General features: G+C 40.5%; 1 protein-coding gene and 1 pseudogene across 1 annotated transcript in view; one reads left to right on the top strand and one right to left on the bottom strand.

Annotated features, from left to right (window-relative positions):
- LOC119887775 overlaps positions 1-18617 on the top strand; it is an 878746-nt pseudogene that overhangs the window by 808105 nt on the left and 52024 nt on the right.
- Positions 1-18617, bottom strand: part of LOC119889520 (NLR family CARD domain-containing protein 3-like) — a 237846-nt gene that overhangs the window by 205499 nt on the left and 13730 nt on the right.

The raw sequence follows: 18617 nt of genomic DNA, 5'->3' as shown, positions 1-18617 counted from the left end.
TGTTATCATTAACACTACTACACATATCTACACCATTTTTCATTTAGTCATTTAGTCTATAGCAACATCACCTTTACTGTCTGTACCTCTGTGTATATTGTGTAGGCTGCCTCCCCCCTCTCTCTCTCCTTCCATCGCTTTCTTTTTCTCTCGTTCCTCTCTTGCCTCTCTCTCTCTCTCTCTCTCCCTCTCTCTCTTCCCTCTCTGCCGCCACCCTGAGTCATGGTTCTGCTCGAGGTTTCTGCCTCTTAAAGGAAGTTTTTCCTTGCCTCTGTCTCCTAGTGCTGTCTTGGTGGGAACTGTTGGGCTTCTGTAAATAACATCATAGAGTACGGTCTAGTCTTTTATGAAAAGCGCTGTGAGATAACTGTTGTTGTGATTTGGCGCTATAAATAAAATTTAATTGAATAGAAATAGAATAGAATGAAATACAGACCAAACATGATCACAGCTTGCCCTAAGAGGTTACACAGACTCAGTCTGGAGAGACGATAGAAAGGAAACAAGTATAACACATGTATTTTTTCTATGGTTGAAAGAGTATTAATTGATGAATAAATCCCACTTACAGAGCTTTCTGGAGGCTTTGACCACTGGCAGCAGCCTCAGAAGAGCCTCCTCTGAAGCAGAGTTTCTTCAGGTCAAACACCTCCAGATCTTTTTCTGATGACAGTAAGATGAAGACCAGAGCTGACCACTGAGCAGGAGAGAGTTTATCTGTGGAGAGACTTCCTGAACTCAGGGACTGTTGGATCTGATCACTAGAGAACATCCTTCAGTTCATTCAGACAGTGGAACAGATTGATGCTTTTCTCTGCAGGGAGTCTCTTCGATCTTCTTCTTGATGTACTCGACTGCTACCTGTTGGTTTTGCGCCACTTCCTGTCTGTGTCAGCAGACCTCTTAGGAGATTCTGATTGGTCTGCAGTGAAAGTCCAGGAGGAAACGGAGGAACAAGTCCAGGTGTCCATTTGGACTCTTTAAGGCCTTGTCCACAGCACTCTGGTAGAACTGTGTCACTGCAGATTCATCTTTCTTGTTTCAGACTTCTGGGAGGTTGATTGTTCTTCTGCCAGCAGATTGACACCAGAGTTGATGAAGGTCAGATGGACATGAAGAGCAGCCAGAAACTCCTGAACGCTCAGATGGATGAAGCAGAACACCTTGTCCTGGTACAGCCCCTCTCCTCTTAAAGATCTGTGTGAACACTCCTGAGTACACTGAGGCTGCTCTGATATCGATGCCACACTCTGTCAGGTCTGATTCATAGAAGATCAGGTTTCCTTTCTGCAGCTGCTCAAAAGCCAGTTTTCCCAGAGACTCAATCATCTTCCTGCTCTCTGGAGTCCAGTGTGGATCTGTCTCAGCTCCTCCATCATACTTGATGTTCTTCAGTTTGGACTGAACCACCAGGAAGAGATGTACATCTCAGTCAGGGTCTTGGGCAGCTCTCCTCCCTCTCTGGTCTTCAACACCTCCTCCAGAACTGTAGCAGTGATCCAGCAGAAGACTGGGATGTGGCACATGATGTGGAGGCTTCGTGATGTCTTGATGTGGGGATGATTCTGCTGGCCTGCTCCTCATCTCTGAACCTCTTCCTGAAGTACTCCTCCTTCTGTGGGTCAGTGAACCCTCTGACTCTGTCACCATGTCAACACACCCAGGAGGGATCTGATTGGCTACTGCAGGTCGTGTGGTTATCCAGAGGCGAGCAGAGGGAAGCAGGTTCCCCCTGATGAGGTTTGTCAGCAGCACATCCACTGAGGTGGACTCTGTGACATCAGTCAGGACCTCATTGTTGTGGAAGTCCAGAGGAAGTCGACACTCATCCAGACCGTCAAAGATGAACACAACCTGGAACTCTTCAAACCTGCAGATTCCTGCTTCTTTGGTTTCAGGAAAGAAGTGATGAACAAGTTCCACCAAGCTGTACTTTTTCTCTTTCAGCACATTCAGCTCTCTGAAAGTGAATGGAAATGTGAACTGTATGTCCTGGTTGGCTTTGTCTTCAGCCCAGTCCAGAGTGAACTTCTGTGTTAAGACTGTTTTCCCAATGCCAGCCACTCCCTTTGTCATCACTGTTCTGATTGGTTCATCTCTTCCAGGTGAGGCTTTAAAGATGTCTTCTTGTCTGATGGTGTTTCTGGTCTGCTGGTTTCCTGGATGCTGTTTCAATCTGTCTGACCTCATGTTCATCATTGACCTCTGCAGTCCCTCCCTCTGTGATGTAGAGCTCTGTGTAGATCTGGTTCAGAAGGGTTCGGTTTCCTGCTTTAGCAATCCCCTCAAACACACACTGGAACTTTCTTCAGCTTAGATTTAATTTACGCTGACAAACTGCAGAATGACTTCCTGAATGAAGACACAACAAAACAGATCAATCAGTGATAAAGTCCATGTGACAGTTTCATTTCCTTATCTAACCATGTTTCCCTCCTTCTGCTGAGCCATCAGTAAATGTCCGTTTATCCAGCAGCTTAAATCTTTAGAGAAATCCTCTTACTGCTCTGCAGACGCTCAGCCAGCTCCTCCTGCTTCATTCTCCTCAGGAAGTGCAGTGTGATCTTCAGAAATGCCTCCTGCTGCTCCTCCTCTGCTCTTCCTCCTCACCGTCCAACACCTCCTCATCCTCCCTCTGACTCTCTAAGCATTCTGGGTAATCTGAACTCAGACCCTTCTGGATCTTCTTCAGCTCGTTCTTCACAAAAGTGACAATGTTGTCCTCCAGCAGCTGGAACAGAATATATATGAAGGACACAATCAAAGTCAAATCATGGAACCAAACATCAGATCCATGTTGGACAGACTGACAATCCACTGGTCTAAAAAGTGCAGCGTGGAGATTATTGTGAACAGAATAGATGGAAAAGTAGTTGTTGTTGTACAGTACAGACCATAAATATGGAGTCCAGGTGTGTTTGATGCTGCTGGGCAGACTGACCACTGGGAACCTCTGAGCTCTCCTGGTGGACTCTGTGGAGGAATCATGAAGAGTTAGCTCTTTAACTTAAAGTGTTGATTTCGATATTAAATCCGATGGTTTCCCCTGACATTAAAGTGTTCCAATTCCACTGTGAATCAACAGTCCAAATTATTGTGCAGATTTTAATTTACTGGGTTTAGTCTCTCAAGGTCTTCATTCAATTCCGTCTCATTTTATGGTGTCAATTCATTGCAGAAGTTATCTCATTGCACTTTTCACATACAGCAGGTCTAGACCGTACTTTTTCAAATGTTACTTACACAGACCCAACAATTCCCATCATAAGCAAGCACTTGGTAATAATGGCTAAAGGCAAACGTCCTTTTAATAGTCAGAAACCTCAGAAACCAGGTGGGCGGCTATGGCAGGTAGGGTAAGAGAGAGAGTAATATAATTTTATTATTGACTATATTATATTGATATTATTAAGATTATTATTTTTTAAATTATTGCTACTATCTATCCAGTGCAAATTGGTAGTTCCACAAAGTTCTGTGCTTGGACCAATCCTTTTCAGCCTATTCCTTTAGGCAATATTGTCAGGAAATACTCCATAATCTTTTATGTTATACAGACAATACTCAATTATATCTATCGATTAAGCCACATGAAACCAATCAGTTAGCTAAATACCTGCATAACCTGCAATTTTATGAGTTGTTGTCTGTAGGCTACTGCTATTGAGGCTTTGTTAACTCAGCGACAGAATGTAGCATGTCTTTAAGTCTTTCACAATAAATGCATCCTGCCAGTTCCTCAGAATTAACACGAATCATAAATGACTGCAAGTGTTATGTCAAAATTAGCATTTACTTAACAAAAAATACTTTCAGCTGAAAAAGCCACGTGTCTGCTTTTCTACATTCAAAACTGCAGGCATGGAATAACATAGTGTTCCAACTCATTTTCAAAAGATCTCGTAACTTCAAAAATTCATTTTCAACGCAATGTAAAAAGTTTCAAACTTTGCAACAAAAAAAATTGATTCCATGCCATAAAAAGTGTTCAGATAGTGATGGAAAGATCTCAACCGTAGCTTCAGTTCAACAGTTTACTGCAAACTCACCTGGGGGCAGTACATGAACAGTCTCTACAATATAACAAGAAAATGCAACCTAAAGTATAATAAACAAGTTAATTCTAACATATATGCACATAATCACTGTACATATGGGCATGTCAGTGTTGTTTAGGGACAGACTGGAAAACATGTGGACCTGTCCTTTAATCCTAATCTGGCTCTGACCTTCATCATCATTCTAGGAGAACATGGACATTAGAAGGACAACTGGTCAGACTGGATTTAATGAGGACAAACATCAGCAGTGAGCAACATGAGGAGGGAGACATGAACATTTAGCTCTGATTGGCCAACGCTGTTTAATACTGACACATACTCACTGTCTGTCAGACACATGTCCTCGCTTAAAATCAATGAGACCACCCTTTGACCGGTCACTCTTGAAGGACACACAGCTGGGCTCAGGTCCAGGTCCAGGTCCAGGTCCAGCAGAGTCTGGTCCCTGCTGCTGCTCTGGGCTTCAACACAACACACACAGAGGTTTGAGAGTGAATAATGATGGTGGAGTGATTTGAGTCCTGGACAGTTAGAGATCCTCATCTCACCTCTGAGCTTTGGTCTGGCTGTCATGTTCCCCACACAGAGTGCTTTTAGAGGGAGGGACTCCCTCCTCTCTGTCCTCACACTGACTCATGCTGCTCAACTCACATCCACTTTCACCTGGAGAGGAAACACAAATCATTCATCTGCACATCAACTCAAATCCTCCTTTCCATCATTCCTCCTGGAAAAAGATCAGCTGCTCCTCCACTGATTGGCTGCTAGTTTCTGTTTCATATCAGTGGCAGCTGAATGCAGTCAGACAGCAGCGTGAGGCAGAGGAAGCTGCCATCAGCTGCTGGACTTCTACTATCAGTCCACTAGATGGAGGCATGAAGCTGCAGCCCAGCACACACACCTGCATGGAGGACCGGACACATTCATTGAAGGACTGATAGGAAACATGACTCTCTACTCTAACGATGCGCTACAGCAGTGGTTCTTAACCCGGGGGTCGGTCTGTTCCCATGGGGGTCGTGAGAATGCTACTATAGACACAAAAATAGAAAAAAATAACTTAAAAATAACTAGACGGACTGTAGTTGTGAATGGAATCACTTTAGACTCCGTCACCAGTGCACAACGTCGTCAATAAGCTCGTCGCCATCAGGCTTGAATGTTTCACTCAAACTTCTTTTTTTATTGGCAGTTGGCAAACTAGCCGAGAGGTGCGTTACCGCCACCAACTAGACTGGAGTGTGGAACCAGAGATTATTTTCAATACAAGAAGTACATGTTCCAGCCCTTTTGCCATTAAAAGTGTTGACTAAACTAACTAAAAATACTTGAAAGTACAAAAATAAATTTTACACAAAAATCTAAAAGGAAGGTAATATTTTAAGCAATATATGAATATATTTATCCAAGATATTAATCAACTTAATGTAAGTTATGTCAGCTGAGACGTTTATACTTAAAAAAAACAACAGTACTTTAGCTTTGTTAGTATGATGTCTTTTGTAAATCAAACCAAAAGGAAGCGTGAAAAATAAGTCCATCATATTCCCCCTCCAAATCACAAAACATTTACGGTTGTGAAATAAAAAGGATCTTTGAATGAGTTTGACAAGTGTTCAATGAACTCCTTCAGGCAAAACAGTTTCAAATTTTAACCTATCTCCAAAAAGTAAGATAATCATCAAATTTGCACAAAAGGCTCATCAGGCTACAAAAGGAGTGAACATTGGCCTTCTCATTGTTACAGAGGAAGTTGGAAGCAAGCAAGAGTTTCTGGCAAAAGAAATTGTGGATGTCGCTGTTGCCCTGGAGGAGCACATCATTATGTACAACCTCAAAGATGTTGCTAATACCTTTGCAATAAACTAGATGCTTCAAGGAAAGTGCAGTGACAACTTGGCCAAGTTAATGGCAGCTATCACTGCTTCCGTTGGTCTGCTTTGAACTTGTTTATACACTAAAACTACATCACACTCAATCTCACAAACCGAACACACCGCCATGACCACATACACATCAAATGGTTCAACACTCAGCACAAGGCCTATTGTGACAAGACAAGGGCCTGTAAAACTCACACAAAAATTAATACGATGTCAAAATGTTATGAACAAGGTTGTATTATGTTTTGTTCAGTTAATATTCTATATAATCTGCAAATTAAAAGTTTGTGCAATTTAACTACAGCACTTCAAGTTAGTTCAAAATTTCTGCTTATATTCTAGTGTATTTGTAGCACATTACAAAGGCTATGGCACCATCTAGTGGATGGGATCTGCAAGAGCCTGTCCTTCCGGAAACTTTGTTAGCGTTGGACCTGGTCTTTTATAAGGCTGCAAAAACTCAATTAATTGTGGGGTTTACCTGTTTAAATATTACACCGAGTGTGTTTTTACATTTATTTGTTAATAGACTATGGCAACATTCACACACATTCATACACTGGTGGAACAGGCGCCAGGGGCAATTCAGGGTTCAGTATTTTGCCCAAGGACACGTTGACATGCATTGAACCGCCGATCTTCCGATTAACGGCCAACCCGCTCTAACTCCTGAGCCACAGCCGCCCCATCAAATCATCAAAATTAAAAGGAATGAACACTTGAAATATATCAGTCTGTGTGGAATGAATGTAAACATTATACAAGTTTCACTTTAATGGAATTACTGAAATAAATCTACTTGTTGATGATATTCTATGACCAGCACCTGTATACAGAAAATATTCTGACGTAACCCCCAATGTAATCAAAATATTTTAATAAGCAATTGTGATTTAATTACATATTTTTCCAGTAGGCCTAACTGTAACAGATAACATTTATTTTGTAATTAAATTACTGGACGAAACTGCATGTAACTAGTTACTCCCCAACACTGCCTGTACGTTTGTCTACAGTTGAACATTAAATGGTCTTCTTGGTACAGAAGCATGGGAGCTTTATATTATGAGCATTAACAATAAGCTATGCAGAGTGGGAAATTACATTTGTATCATTTTCTAATAGTAAGCTGGTTTCTTTTAGTGTAGCATCCCGATGGAAAATGAACTTCAACAACAATCTAATTGCTAAAAGAAATGTGCAGACATAAGGCAACATAGTATAGTTTGAACTCCTTTAGGATTACATTGATTAGTAACACATTAGCAAAATCAAAATAATCCATATCATAGAGAGAAATATACAGTGGGTACGGAAAGTATTCAGACCCCTTTAAATTTTTCACTCTTTGTTTCATTGCAGCCATTTTCCAAAAATCAAAAAAGTTCATTTTATTTCTCAGTAATGTACACTCAGCACCCCATCTTGACAGAAAAAAACAGAAATGTAGAATTTTTGCAAATTTATTAAAAAAGAAAAACTGAAATATCACATGGTCATAAGTATTCAGACCCTTTGCTCAGTATTTAGTAGAAGCACCCTTTTGATCTAATACAGCCATGAGTCGTTTTGGGAAAGCAACAAGTTTTTCACATCTGGATTTGGGTATCCTCTGCCATTCCTCCTTGCAGATCCTCTCCAGTTCTGTCAGGTTGGATGGTAAACGTTGGTGGACAGCCATTTTCAGGTCTCTCCAGAGATGCTCAATTGGGTTTAAGTCAGGGCTCTGGCTGGGCCATTCAAGAACAGCCACGGAGTTGTTGTGAAGCCACTCCTTCGTTATTTTAGCGGTGCGCTTAGGGTCATTGTCTTGTTGGAAGGTAAACCTTCGGCCCAGTCTGAGGTCCAGAGCTCTGGAAAAGGTTTTCGTCCAGGATATCCCTGTACTTGGCCGCATTCATCTTTCCCTCGATTGCAACCAGTCGTCCTGTCCCTGCAGCTGAAAAACACCCCCACAGCATGATGCTGCCACCACCATGCTTCACTGTTGAGACTGTATTGGACAGGTGATGAGCAGTGCCTGGTTTTCTCCACACATACCGCTTAGAATTAAGGCCAAAAAGTTCTATCTTGGTCTCATCAGACCAGAGGATCTTATTTATCACCATCTTGGAGTCCTTCAGGTGTTTTTAGCAAACTCCATGCGGGCTTTCATGTGTCTTGCACTGAGGAGAGGCTTCCGTCGGGCCACTCTGCCATAAAGCCCCGACTGGTGGATTGCTGCAGTGATGGTTGACTTACTACAACTTTCTCCCATCTCCCGACTGCATCTCTGGAGCTCAGCCACAGTGACCTTTGGGTTCTTCTTTACCTCTCTCACCAAGGCTCTTCTCCCCCGATAGCTCAGTTTGGCCGGACGGCCAGCTCTAGGAAGGGTTCTGGTCGTCCCAAACGTCTTCCATTTGAGGATTATGGAGGCCACTGTGCTCTTAGGAACCTTAAGTGCAGCAGAATTTTTTGTAACCTTGGCCAGATCTGTGCCTTGCCACAATTCTGTCTCTGAGCTCTTCAGGCAGTTCCTTTGACCTCATGATTCTCATTTGCTCTGACATGCACTGTGAGCTGTAAGGTCTTATATAGACAGGTGTGTGGCTTTCCTAATCAAGTCCAATCAGTATAATCAAACACAGCTGGACTCAAATGAAGGTGTAGAACCATCTCAAGGATGATCAGAAGAAATAGACAGCACCTGAGTTAAATATGAGTGTCACGGCAAAGGGTCTGAATACTTATGACCATGTGATATTTCAGTTTTTCTTTTTTAATAAATTTGCAAAATTTCTACATTTCTGTTTTTTTCTGTCAAGATGGGGTGCTGAGTGTACATTACTGAGAAATAAAATGAACTTTTTTGATTTTTGGAAAATGGCTGCAATGAAACAAAGAGTGAAAATTTAAAGGGGTCTGAATACTTTCCGTACCCACTGTAGATGACATTCCATCAAATTAATTTTGAAAGCTACTTCCAGTCCCGCCCCCAAAAATGTGTATGTAACTGATAAGAGGGGTGTATCCATAAGATGCCTGCCTTTGGTGTGAGAGACCCAGGTTCAATTCCCCACTGTGACCCATCCACCAATGTGTCCCTGAGCAAGACACTTAACCCCTCGTTGCTCCAGAGGCATGAGACCTGACATGTATAGCAATTGTAAGTCGCTTTGGATAAAAGCGTCAGCTAAATGAATAAATGTAAATGTAAGTAAAGAATAAATTGAAATAATTACAGTAAAGCAGTAAAATAGTATAACAGTGAGTAAAAATTAAACAGCATTATAAATTACCTTTAACAGCATGCAGCAAAATAAGAGTGAGTTCCAAAATTAAACTTTTTAAAATCTTTGCTAAAGCTTTGTGTGAAAAACTTATTATCACTCTTGTGAAAAGCTGTAGCCTAGTCTTAAACTTGTGAGTCTTTAAACTTTAATCCTTCTAGAGTCTGTGTCTCTTCTTCTCTGTCCTCTCTCTTTCTGGTGTAGCATAGGCTGTGCAGGGTGAATTGAGGAATGTCCTCCACCCCCCGCACCTCCTCCCTCCCTCTGTTTACTCAATGATCCACATCAAGTTGTGTGTTTTAACTGCCATGAGCATCTTCAGGTAATCTTGTAGACCAGTTATGGAATAGTTATCTATAACTCAGACTCCGGTTGTTAAAAACGATCTGGTTTATCAGACAGAGTTCGTTTTCGAAACAGGAGCCTATTTTTGTCAGCCGGAGACACGAGTTTGGAACTACAGACTATAATAATCTGGTTGTACCAGAAGTAACGGCCCCCAACCCCTCACCAGTATCTCCCACATGCTAACCAGGATGTTACATCACAGCTGCATCCGCACATTAAAACCACAAGGGACTTTCGATTCTGCAAATTCTCAATAACATCCAACAGTGAAACCGTGTACTCAACAGCTGTTAATGTTGCACTTAGAAAATACTCTGTTGAAAGTAAAAGTCCTGCATTCAGAGTTTTATAGTTGAAGAACAAAAAGTATTAATGACAGTATACTGTCACTCAGTATTTTGAATATTGTGTTTTTAAAACAATTACTTCACAGCATTGCGTCCCTGCTTTTTATATTTGTAAACCAAACGCTAATTCACACACAAGTGCCAGAACAAACTGGACCAGAGGCTAATATCAGTATAGGAATGTAATTTTATTTATTTTACATCAAAACAAAAGAAAAAACACAATTCAGGACTGCATTACCAGGGAAACGGATTTAGAATGGAGCACCGACAAATTATAACCAAACTGGTAGGCAAATAAGGAAATAAACCACAAGCTCAAACCAATTAAACCAAATACTATGGAAAAACACTATCTATATCTGCATGCTACACACTAATTACACAAAACACCATGCAAAATGGTTACTCTGTCTTTCAGTTTCGCCCTTTAACACAGCCAGAAACACAAAATATGGCCCATTCAAGGATCTAGTGTGAGCACAATAAAACTAACCGGTGGGAAAAAACAGTGGTTGGCTCTCCTAATAATGTCTATTTAAAACAAGACAAACACACAGTAAAATACAAAAAAACTATTTAAAAGAAACATTGAACAAAACATAAGCAAATATAACAATTATCATACCTTGCTTGACTTAGAAACACATTCCCCTCCCGCCGTTGAAGGCATGCAGGTGACTGGGATCTATATTTTCAAATATTCCTGTTACATTCATATAAAAACGGCTAAAATCTTGTTTAAAACTATCTTACACACATCACTCCAAGCTCTGGACCCTCAATAACAGGTTTTTAACAATTATTCAACTTATCTTCAATAAAATCAACTACAGAATATTCTAGGATCTAGTTCTGGACATGCATTATTAGCCTTAGATTTGTAAACATTTTTTAAAAGTTAAACCTATTTAAAAATAAAGCCTACCCAATCAAGCACCAAACAAAGGCTGGCCTCAGCTGCTCTCTCAGGTGTGTGACTGCAGAAAGAAAGGACCAGGTGATCTTCCCTCCCCTATTTATAGACTCTGCCCCTTTACCTGGGTCCTAGTGCTAAACCGCTGTTGCCTTCCCTATCACACATTGTTGGCTAGTTCAATCATATCTCATTAGGTAATCACATGTTTGTAAAATCCTATTCTCCAAAGTAACTGGTAACTAAAGATGCCAGATAAATGTAGTAAAAAGTAGGAATGTACTGACTGGAAATCGGCCTGATATTGACTCAAATAGCTGCATCAGCTGCAATGTAAAACTGATAAAGCCAACTCGGCTGATGCGAGACCGGCATACCCGGTAACCAAGTCACTGTCATGCAGCTGGATGGCCCCACCTCCTGTCAAATGACATGAATAATCATTTAATTGTACAAATTTTCAAATTATTATTATTTTGATTGCTTGATATTTATATTATTTTTTAATCAATTAATTAATTTTTAAATTTTTTGTCTATTATTACACACACACGCTTACTGTTTTATTATTATTTTTTAAATTATTAATATATTTTAATTTTTTTAACACACACACACACGCTTACCGTTTTTTTATATATATTAAAAAAAAATTAACAAACACACACACACACACACACACACTTACTGTTTCATTTATTTATTTTATTTTAATTTTTAATATATTTAAAAAATTTAACACACGCTTACCATTTTATTTATTTATTTTATTTTTAATATATTTTTATCTTTTTAATACACACGCTTACTGTTTTATGTATTTATTTTATTTTACTTTTTTTTTTAACACAAACACGCATGCGCTTTAATTACTTTACGCTTTAATTACTTGTTTAATGAAATGTACGGGGTTGATTGTTCTTATGTAGTTTGTATGATGCTTTGGCCATATTGTTGTTTCACATTCATGCCAATAAAGCTAATTTGAATTTGACATGAATAAGCTGTATTACTCAGCTGTATTTCTTATTCACTCTTCACATGTAATATCCCCTGACAGGAAATATCCTTCAGATTCAGTGTTGGCATTAGATGTGTTCACAAGTTGTGTGCTGGAGTCTCATTAAACCATGCTGTGAAAGTCTTTATCAATCTTTGAAACTTCTTCATCAAACCTGAACTGGGCTCACAATATTTCTTCAACAAAAAGTACACTATGTGGTGAAGTAGAACTCTGAAATGTGTTTTCCTATCTGTTCTGTAAACAGTCAGAGAATCACTGACCAGAGTAGATCAAATTCCAAATTAACAGACACAAGCATGATAGGTTTACCAGCAGGTTGCAGGTTGTTACCAGCAGTGGAAGAAGTTTTTATATGTTTTACATTTATTCATTTAGCTGACGCTTTTATCCAAAGCGACTTACAATTGCTGTACATGTCAGAGGTCTGGAGCAACAAGGGGTTAAGTGTCTTGCTCAGGGATGGTGGACGTGTCACAGTTAAGGATGATCTATTGCTCCATCGCCACCCCCCCGAGTACTTTTCTTTTAGTAAAAGTACTCGTTAAAATACTCTGTTCCAAGTAAAATTCCTGCACTGAAAATCACAAAAACTGGATAATGTCTGTATCTGGGTCCTACCTCAGTTCTCCTCCCTCAGCCGTTGTGAAAGGAGCCTTATAATTCCTGCTGTGGTCAAAAAGACATTCCGATGAAGACGAACGACCTACTCAAGGAAAGTACAAGTAGTGCTTCAGGTTGTACAACATATCGGATAAAAGTTGCTCTTGTTAATTTAGTTTGTAAATCAAAGTTCAGAGAAATGAGAGCAAAGAGTCGTTAAAGTGTGAAACATGTCGGTTACATCACCTTTACACGGAGAAAAGAAGAAGCTGCGCAACGATGATCAGAGGAAGTTAAAGTGTGAACAGGAAGCAGGCTGTGAGCAGGATACATGGTGGAACTTAACTGACTGACAGCAGTTATTTCTTCATCCAGCTGCACAACAGACAACATTACAATGAATGGTATTTGTTTCTTTACAGGATCAAAACAAATGAGCTGAAGCTCCAGATTAAAAGTCATTTTGTGTGTTTGTTCATTCCTGCTGAACCAAAACTGAAGTCAGGAATTAAAAAACACTATCTCACTTTGTTTCTGAGCTGCAGAGATCAGTAAATCAGGAAATATCTCATCTACAGGATTTCTGGTTGCCATAAATTCCTCTGAAGCAGAAGAAAATTCCAACATTAAAACATTTCAGCTTTTCTCTTCTTCACACGTCATGAAATATAAACTTTCTACAGTTGTTTTTAAAAGCTCCAACAGATTCAGATTAAATATTCATCAGATGTGTTTGTTTAGATTTATGTCAGACTGAAAGAAAGTGCAGCAGATTTTTCCTTTAAATCAGGAGCATTTCTCTGCTGTGGTGATGATGTGGCGCCTCTGGTGGTGACAATATGAACTGCAGGATGTCAGTTTCATTAACAGTGTTTTCAAATGATATAAAGACAAAATCTGGTTATTAAAATTGTATTGACGAGTGCTGTTAGCCACACTGATACCAACAGTGATGTGTTCAACACAAACATTCATCTGGATGGAAGTGGACTGTTAAAGGGACCCACAGCATGAATCCACATATTAATACTGAAACTCATACTGTTATGGACTCTGTCACCAATCCTCATCACCTCATCAATACTGATTAGTGCATATTGATCCTAATAAGTGTGAGTCCTTTTGGCCACATATCAGTGTAAAGTGCAATTTATACTTCTGCGTCAAATTCACGGCGTAGCTTCTGCGTTCCTTCCTACGCCGTAACTACACGTCGAGGCGACGCGGACTGTAAGCTCTGTGACTGGTCGGCTGGGTAGCCTCGCAATACCTCCGAGCCGATAGGAAGTACCCGTGCTTTGAAGTAACTTTTACTTGCAGCCAAAACGGCGGCTGTAACACAGTGAATCAATATATTTGACCGTCGCAACCCGAGCTGAATTTCACTATCAGAATGTGATCCATTTGGTCGATAACATTTCAAAAGGCTACACCAGCCGCATGTTTACAATTTCACCCCCATTCACGTTAGCGGAGTGCTAAACATGAAATTAGCCTGCTCGGCCAGTAAAAGTCAACACAGTGGACGCTGTAGCGCTACAGCAGACTAGTGTTTGGGGGTGTAATTGCAGATTGACGGACACACGGATGCACAAGTATAAATGCATGGCTATGTGCGTAGGGTCTACATGCGTGGACCTGTACACAGACAGCTGCAGACACCGCAGACTACTTCTGTTGTCCACAATGTGCAGTGGATCGGTTGGTGCCCTGGTAGCGTAGTGGGTCACAAAAACGTGAGGGTCACAGACACAGATGTCCACACAAAGCCTACGCATGCACCCTCTGATGGCAATTTTTTCATCACATGGACCCTAGCGGCCCCTCACATTCTCATATGCACGCAGAAAAATAACACTTGCTTAATTGTGTTGTAGTAACTCAGTGTGACCACCGGAGGGCAGTTAATCCTCTGCTTATTCCTCTAGGAGTCCACATCAGTCTGTCCTCCTGTTCAAATCTCTTTAAGCAGATTTGGAAACTGAGCTTCAAAAATCCAAAGGAAGGAGTGTAACTCGGTCCGTGTACGTTCTGATTTTTTTTTCCATTTGAACCAATAAACGAACAAACGAGAAAAACACCTTTTTTCCGATCAAACCAAAAACGAAAAACGGAAATAAAGACTCGTTCTCCCATTTTTGGTTTCTGAATCCAAAAATGAAAAACGACTAAACCAAATTCAAATAATGGTCCGATTTTGGTTTTATGAAATTCCTATTTTCACTTTCCGTTTGAAGATAGACGTTAAGAAAAGAAAGACCGGTGAGCCAGGTGACCCGGGAGTAAGAGTACAGATTTTAAAATAAAAGCCAAGCTTTTAAGTCGGATCTGTAATTATGCAGCACTAATGTTATACCAGGGTGATGTTAGATGTTAGTCACGTTATTTAAGTACATGTGTGCTCGATTGAGTGAGCAGAGCTCCGTGAGCCTGTTATTTATCCAGCTTTAGGATCAATCTTATCATCCCACTGGGACACGTTGTCCCTGAAGTCTGGATAACACAGAGAACAGAGATATTTTGACTTTACGTTTACACAGATTCAGTGTCCCATATCAGATGAGTCTCTGTGAGTCCAGGGTTACATGCAATATGTTTGGAATTCCCATTACACTAGTTAGGCTGTTAGGGAGAATTAAACATTTGTAAGGCCATTGGTGAACTTCAGATTAAGACAAGTGAACTAATGTTATATGTAGTTTAGGACAGCAGTTAGCCTATTTATTTAAGTTCATATTATTTAATTCATGTTTTAGTTTCCTTACATATTTATAGGCCTTCTTGCTGTGTGGGAGCTCAACCAGCAGAGGTCACTCTGCCCCCTTCTGTGGCGCCAACAGGCAACAAGGTTTTGACCTTTTGACTTGTGTTTATGTCAAAGAGAAGGCTGCACTGCGACCAGAGGAAGCTCATCACTGAGTCTGAAGGGTGCAGAACTTCACCTGCCTTCCAGCTTCTCCTTCTATGGTGCTATAGCTGCTAAACTTTTTATTTTCCTTTGCACTTTTCTCCTGTGTAATATACTTATTATATTAGTTAAGTAGAGTAAATATTTTTAATGCAGCCTGTAGTTCTCATTAGTTATGTAGGACTACTTATGTGTGAAACCTCATGAGCATTACTGAGAGTCAAAAAGCATCTCCTCTGGCTCTGGCGCTTTCAAGTCTTTCACTGCCTTTCTTTGGTTCAATTCTGTTTAATGAGCCATCAGGGAAAGCTATGCTATGACTTGTGTTTATATCAAAGAGAAGGCTGCACTGCTACCAGAGGAAGTTAATCACTGAGTCTGAAGGGTGTGCAGAACTTCACCTGCCTCCCAGCTTCTCTTTCTGTGCTGCTATAGCGCTTTTGTTGTGTAGGCAAAACCACTAAAGAGGAAGTGATTACGTGAGTAACTGTTGCTGTCATTTCTGAGATCTATTTCATCACCGCTATAAAAGTATTTATTTATTTATATTTTTTGCCGCTATCAAAGCACCATAATCTGGCAGCGGACAAGATATTATTGATGGCTGCTGTTTTGGCGAGGGTCCATAATCACAGAGAGAGTGAACGTGTTTCCCTTGTCAATGTTTGTATAAACTTTATTTAATGTGTGGTTTATAAAGGACTATGGTGCAGAAACAGTGACAGTGTTTCACACTCTTTGTTTACATTTTCCATGTTATCTGTCAGTGGTCAAGTCACAATAACATACGGTTAAACTGAAAATTAAGTAGATACAATTTCTTAATATATCTACTTACAGAAACTTAATTTCTTGACTGCCTACTCTCTGCTGTCCCAGAAGAGACACCTTTTGTGCTGTGTCAGCCACCGTAGCTGTCTTATGCTCTTTGAAAGGTTAGGGGGGCAGAGACTGCCCCCTACAGGCTGCTCTGAGTCACTGCTTCATACGGACTGCTGCCAAATACAACATGTGCACTAACAATATAGAAATATATTTATTTCTGTGGCGCTTTTCAGGACACTCAGACACTTTACAATAAAACCAGTATAAAATACATAAATGCAAAATACATGAAAGATAGATAAAATAAAGTATTTTACAAAAGTGAGTACACCGCTCACATTTTAGTAAATATTTGACTATATCTTTTTATGTGACAACACTGAAGAAATGACACTTTGCTACAATGTAAAGTAGTGAGTGTACAGCTGTAACAGTGTAAATTTGCTGTCCCCTCAAAATAACACATCACACAGCCATTAATGTCTAAACTGCTGGCAACTAAAGTGAGGACACCCCTAAGTGAAAATGTCCATATACATAATGTCCAATACATAAGGGGGAGACCATAAAACTAGCAAATATTAGCTGTAATGTAATATTATTTGAGTTTTAAGGCTAGTCTAAAGGGTGTGTTTTGATTTTAAGTTAGTAGGAAGTTATTTGAAAGTGTCCAGGTCGCTACATTCGTGGACGTGTATGGGTAGGGAACTCCAGAGGGAGGGGGCTGCGATGGTGAAGGCTCTGTTTACTCCCATTCAGACACCAGAGAATCAGTGAGGTGCAACACCGATGTTCGTGATCAAGTTGGGATCACAGTCTGCGTTCCACTTTATCCCAAAAGTGTCCTGAGCTGAGAAAGACAACAAACACACTCACAGTAACATTCTGCTTTTATTGGAACAAGAGCCAGAATTCAAAGCAACACATGACAGAAGGTCCAAGTCAACGGCATTTCCACCATTTAATGATCAGAGCTTCCATCTTTAAAGGACTGGAAGTGGAAGAAGTTTACATGGAAATGAGGAATCTGTTCAATCACTTTGAATCACTTTGTACAAAGTTCATTGATGGATTTATTACAAGAAGCTGAAAGATTTCTGTGATCCTGTACAGACTCAGCTGATCTGTTCTCTACCAGGAGGAGACTCTCCCTCCTGCACAGAACTCAGAGACACTGAGGAACCAAACAACCAGAACCTAAATCCAGGATAAAGAGGTTCAGTGAATGTGGTGTTGAAGGTGTGGAGGTGGATCAGTGTGTCAGAGGAGACTCTGTAGAAGGACAGAGAGCCAGCAGGCCAGTCCACATACACTGCTACTCTGGAGGAGGAGGACGAGGAGGAGGAGGAGGACGAGGAAGTTCCTCTCTTATTGTGCCAGATATAGTAACCGCCATCATCAGAACACCTCAGACTCCAGGACTGATCGTTCATTCCAAACACAGTCTTTACTGTCTCCTCTCCTTCTGATTCCTCTGTAACTCACTGATATAGAAACTCCTCGTCTCCACTCGACCTCCCAGTAACAGCGACCAGTCAGACCATCTGTACACAGCAGCTGACAGTAGTCAAACCTGTCTGGATGATCAGATATGACTGATCCAGGAACACATATGTCGCCTTCCTGCTGTTGTCAGACAGTTGATCTCTCTGTTTACTGTGTTTGTGTCGATTGTGAGTTCACAGGAATCTGATGAGAGAACGAGACACAATCCAGCTGCAGTTATTGATCTATCATCTGTTCATTGATTGGCACTTTGAATGAGTGATGTCACAGTCTGAAGATGGTTGAATGTTTTCATGAATCAAATGAAAAACACACTTACACTTCCTCAGACCTGGTCTCAACCATTGGACTCCAGCAGGCTCCACCCTGAAAGGAGGAGGGGGGTCAGAGCAGCATCAAACATGGACATTACATTCCTCTCATACAATATACACAATATGACATCTGGCCTGCTTCTCCCCGCCCCCCATAAAGCTCTTCACCTCTAACACTCTCCTCGTACACAGAGTGACCAACAGGATGTAGGTGTGTGTAAAGAGGAGATAGCACATACAACTCTAAAACCTCTTTCTGATAGAAACAGCATTTTCTGCATGTTCATGTTCCTATGGGTTGGAGTTAAATTGATCTCTGTGATGTATGTGAATAATTATTGTCGGGATCAGTTCTGTCTCCACTATGCTGCACATGTCATGTTTGATGTCATTAAAAGCAGAAATAATGACTGTTTGGGGAAAACTACTCTCATATTTATATATGCTGTGACATGTTGGAGGCATCAAATTCAAAGTGAATGAATATTTGCAAAAAACAACAAAGTTTGAACATTAAATATCTTATCTTTGTGGTGTTCGGTTGAAAAGGATTTGCAAATCATTGTATTCTGGTTTTATTTACGTTTTACACAACGTCCCAATTCATTGGATT

This window comes from Micropterus salmoides, unplaced genomic scaffold (assembly GCF_014851395.1).
Source record: "Micropterus salmoides isolate LMB-PRFRI ecotype aquatic unplaced genomic scaffold, ASM1485139v1 Ms_hic_scaffold_1, whole genome shotgun sequence".
Classification (NCBI taxonomy): Eukaryota; Metazoa; Chordata; class Actinopteri; order Centrarchiformes; family Centrarchidae; genus Micropterus; species Micropterus salmoides.
This window is presented reverse-complemented; position numbering and strand designations above follow the sequence as displayed.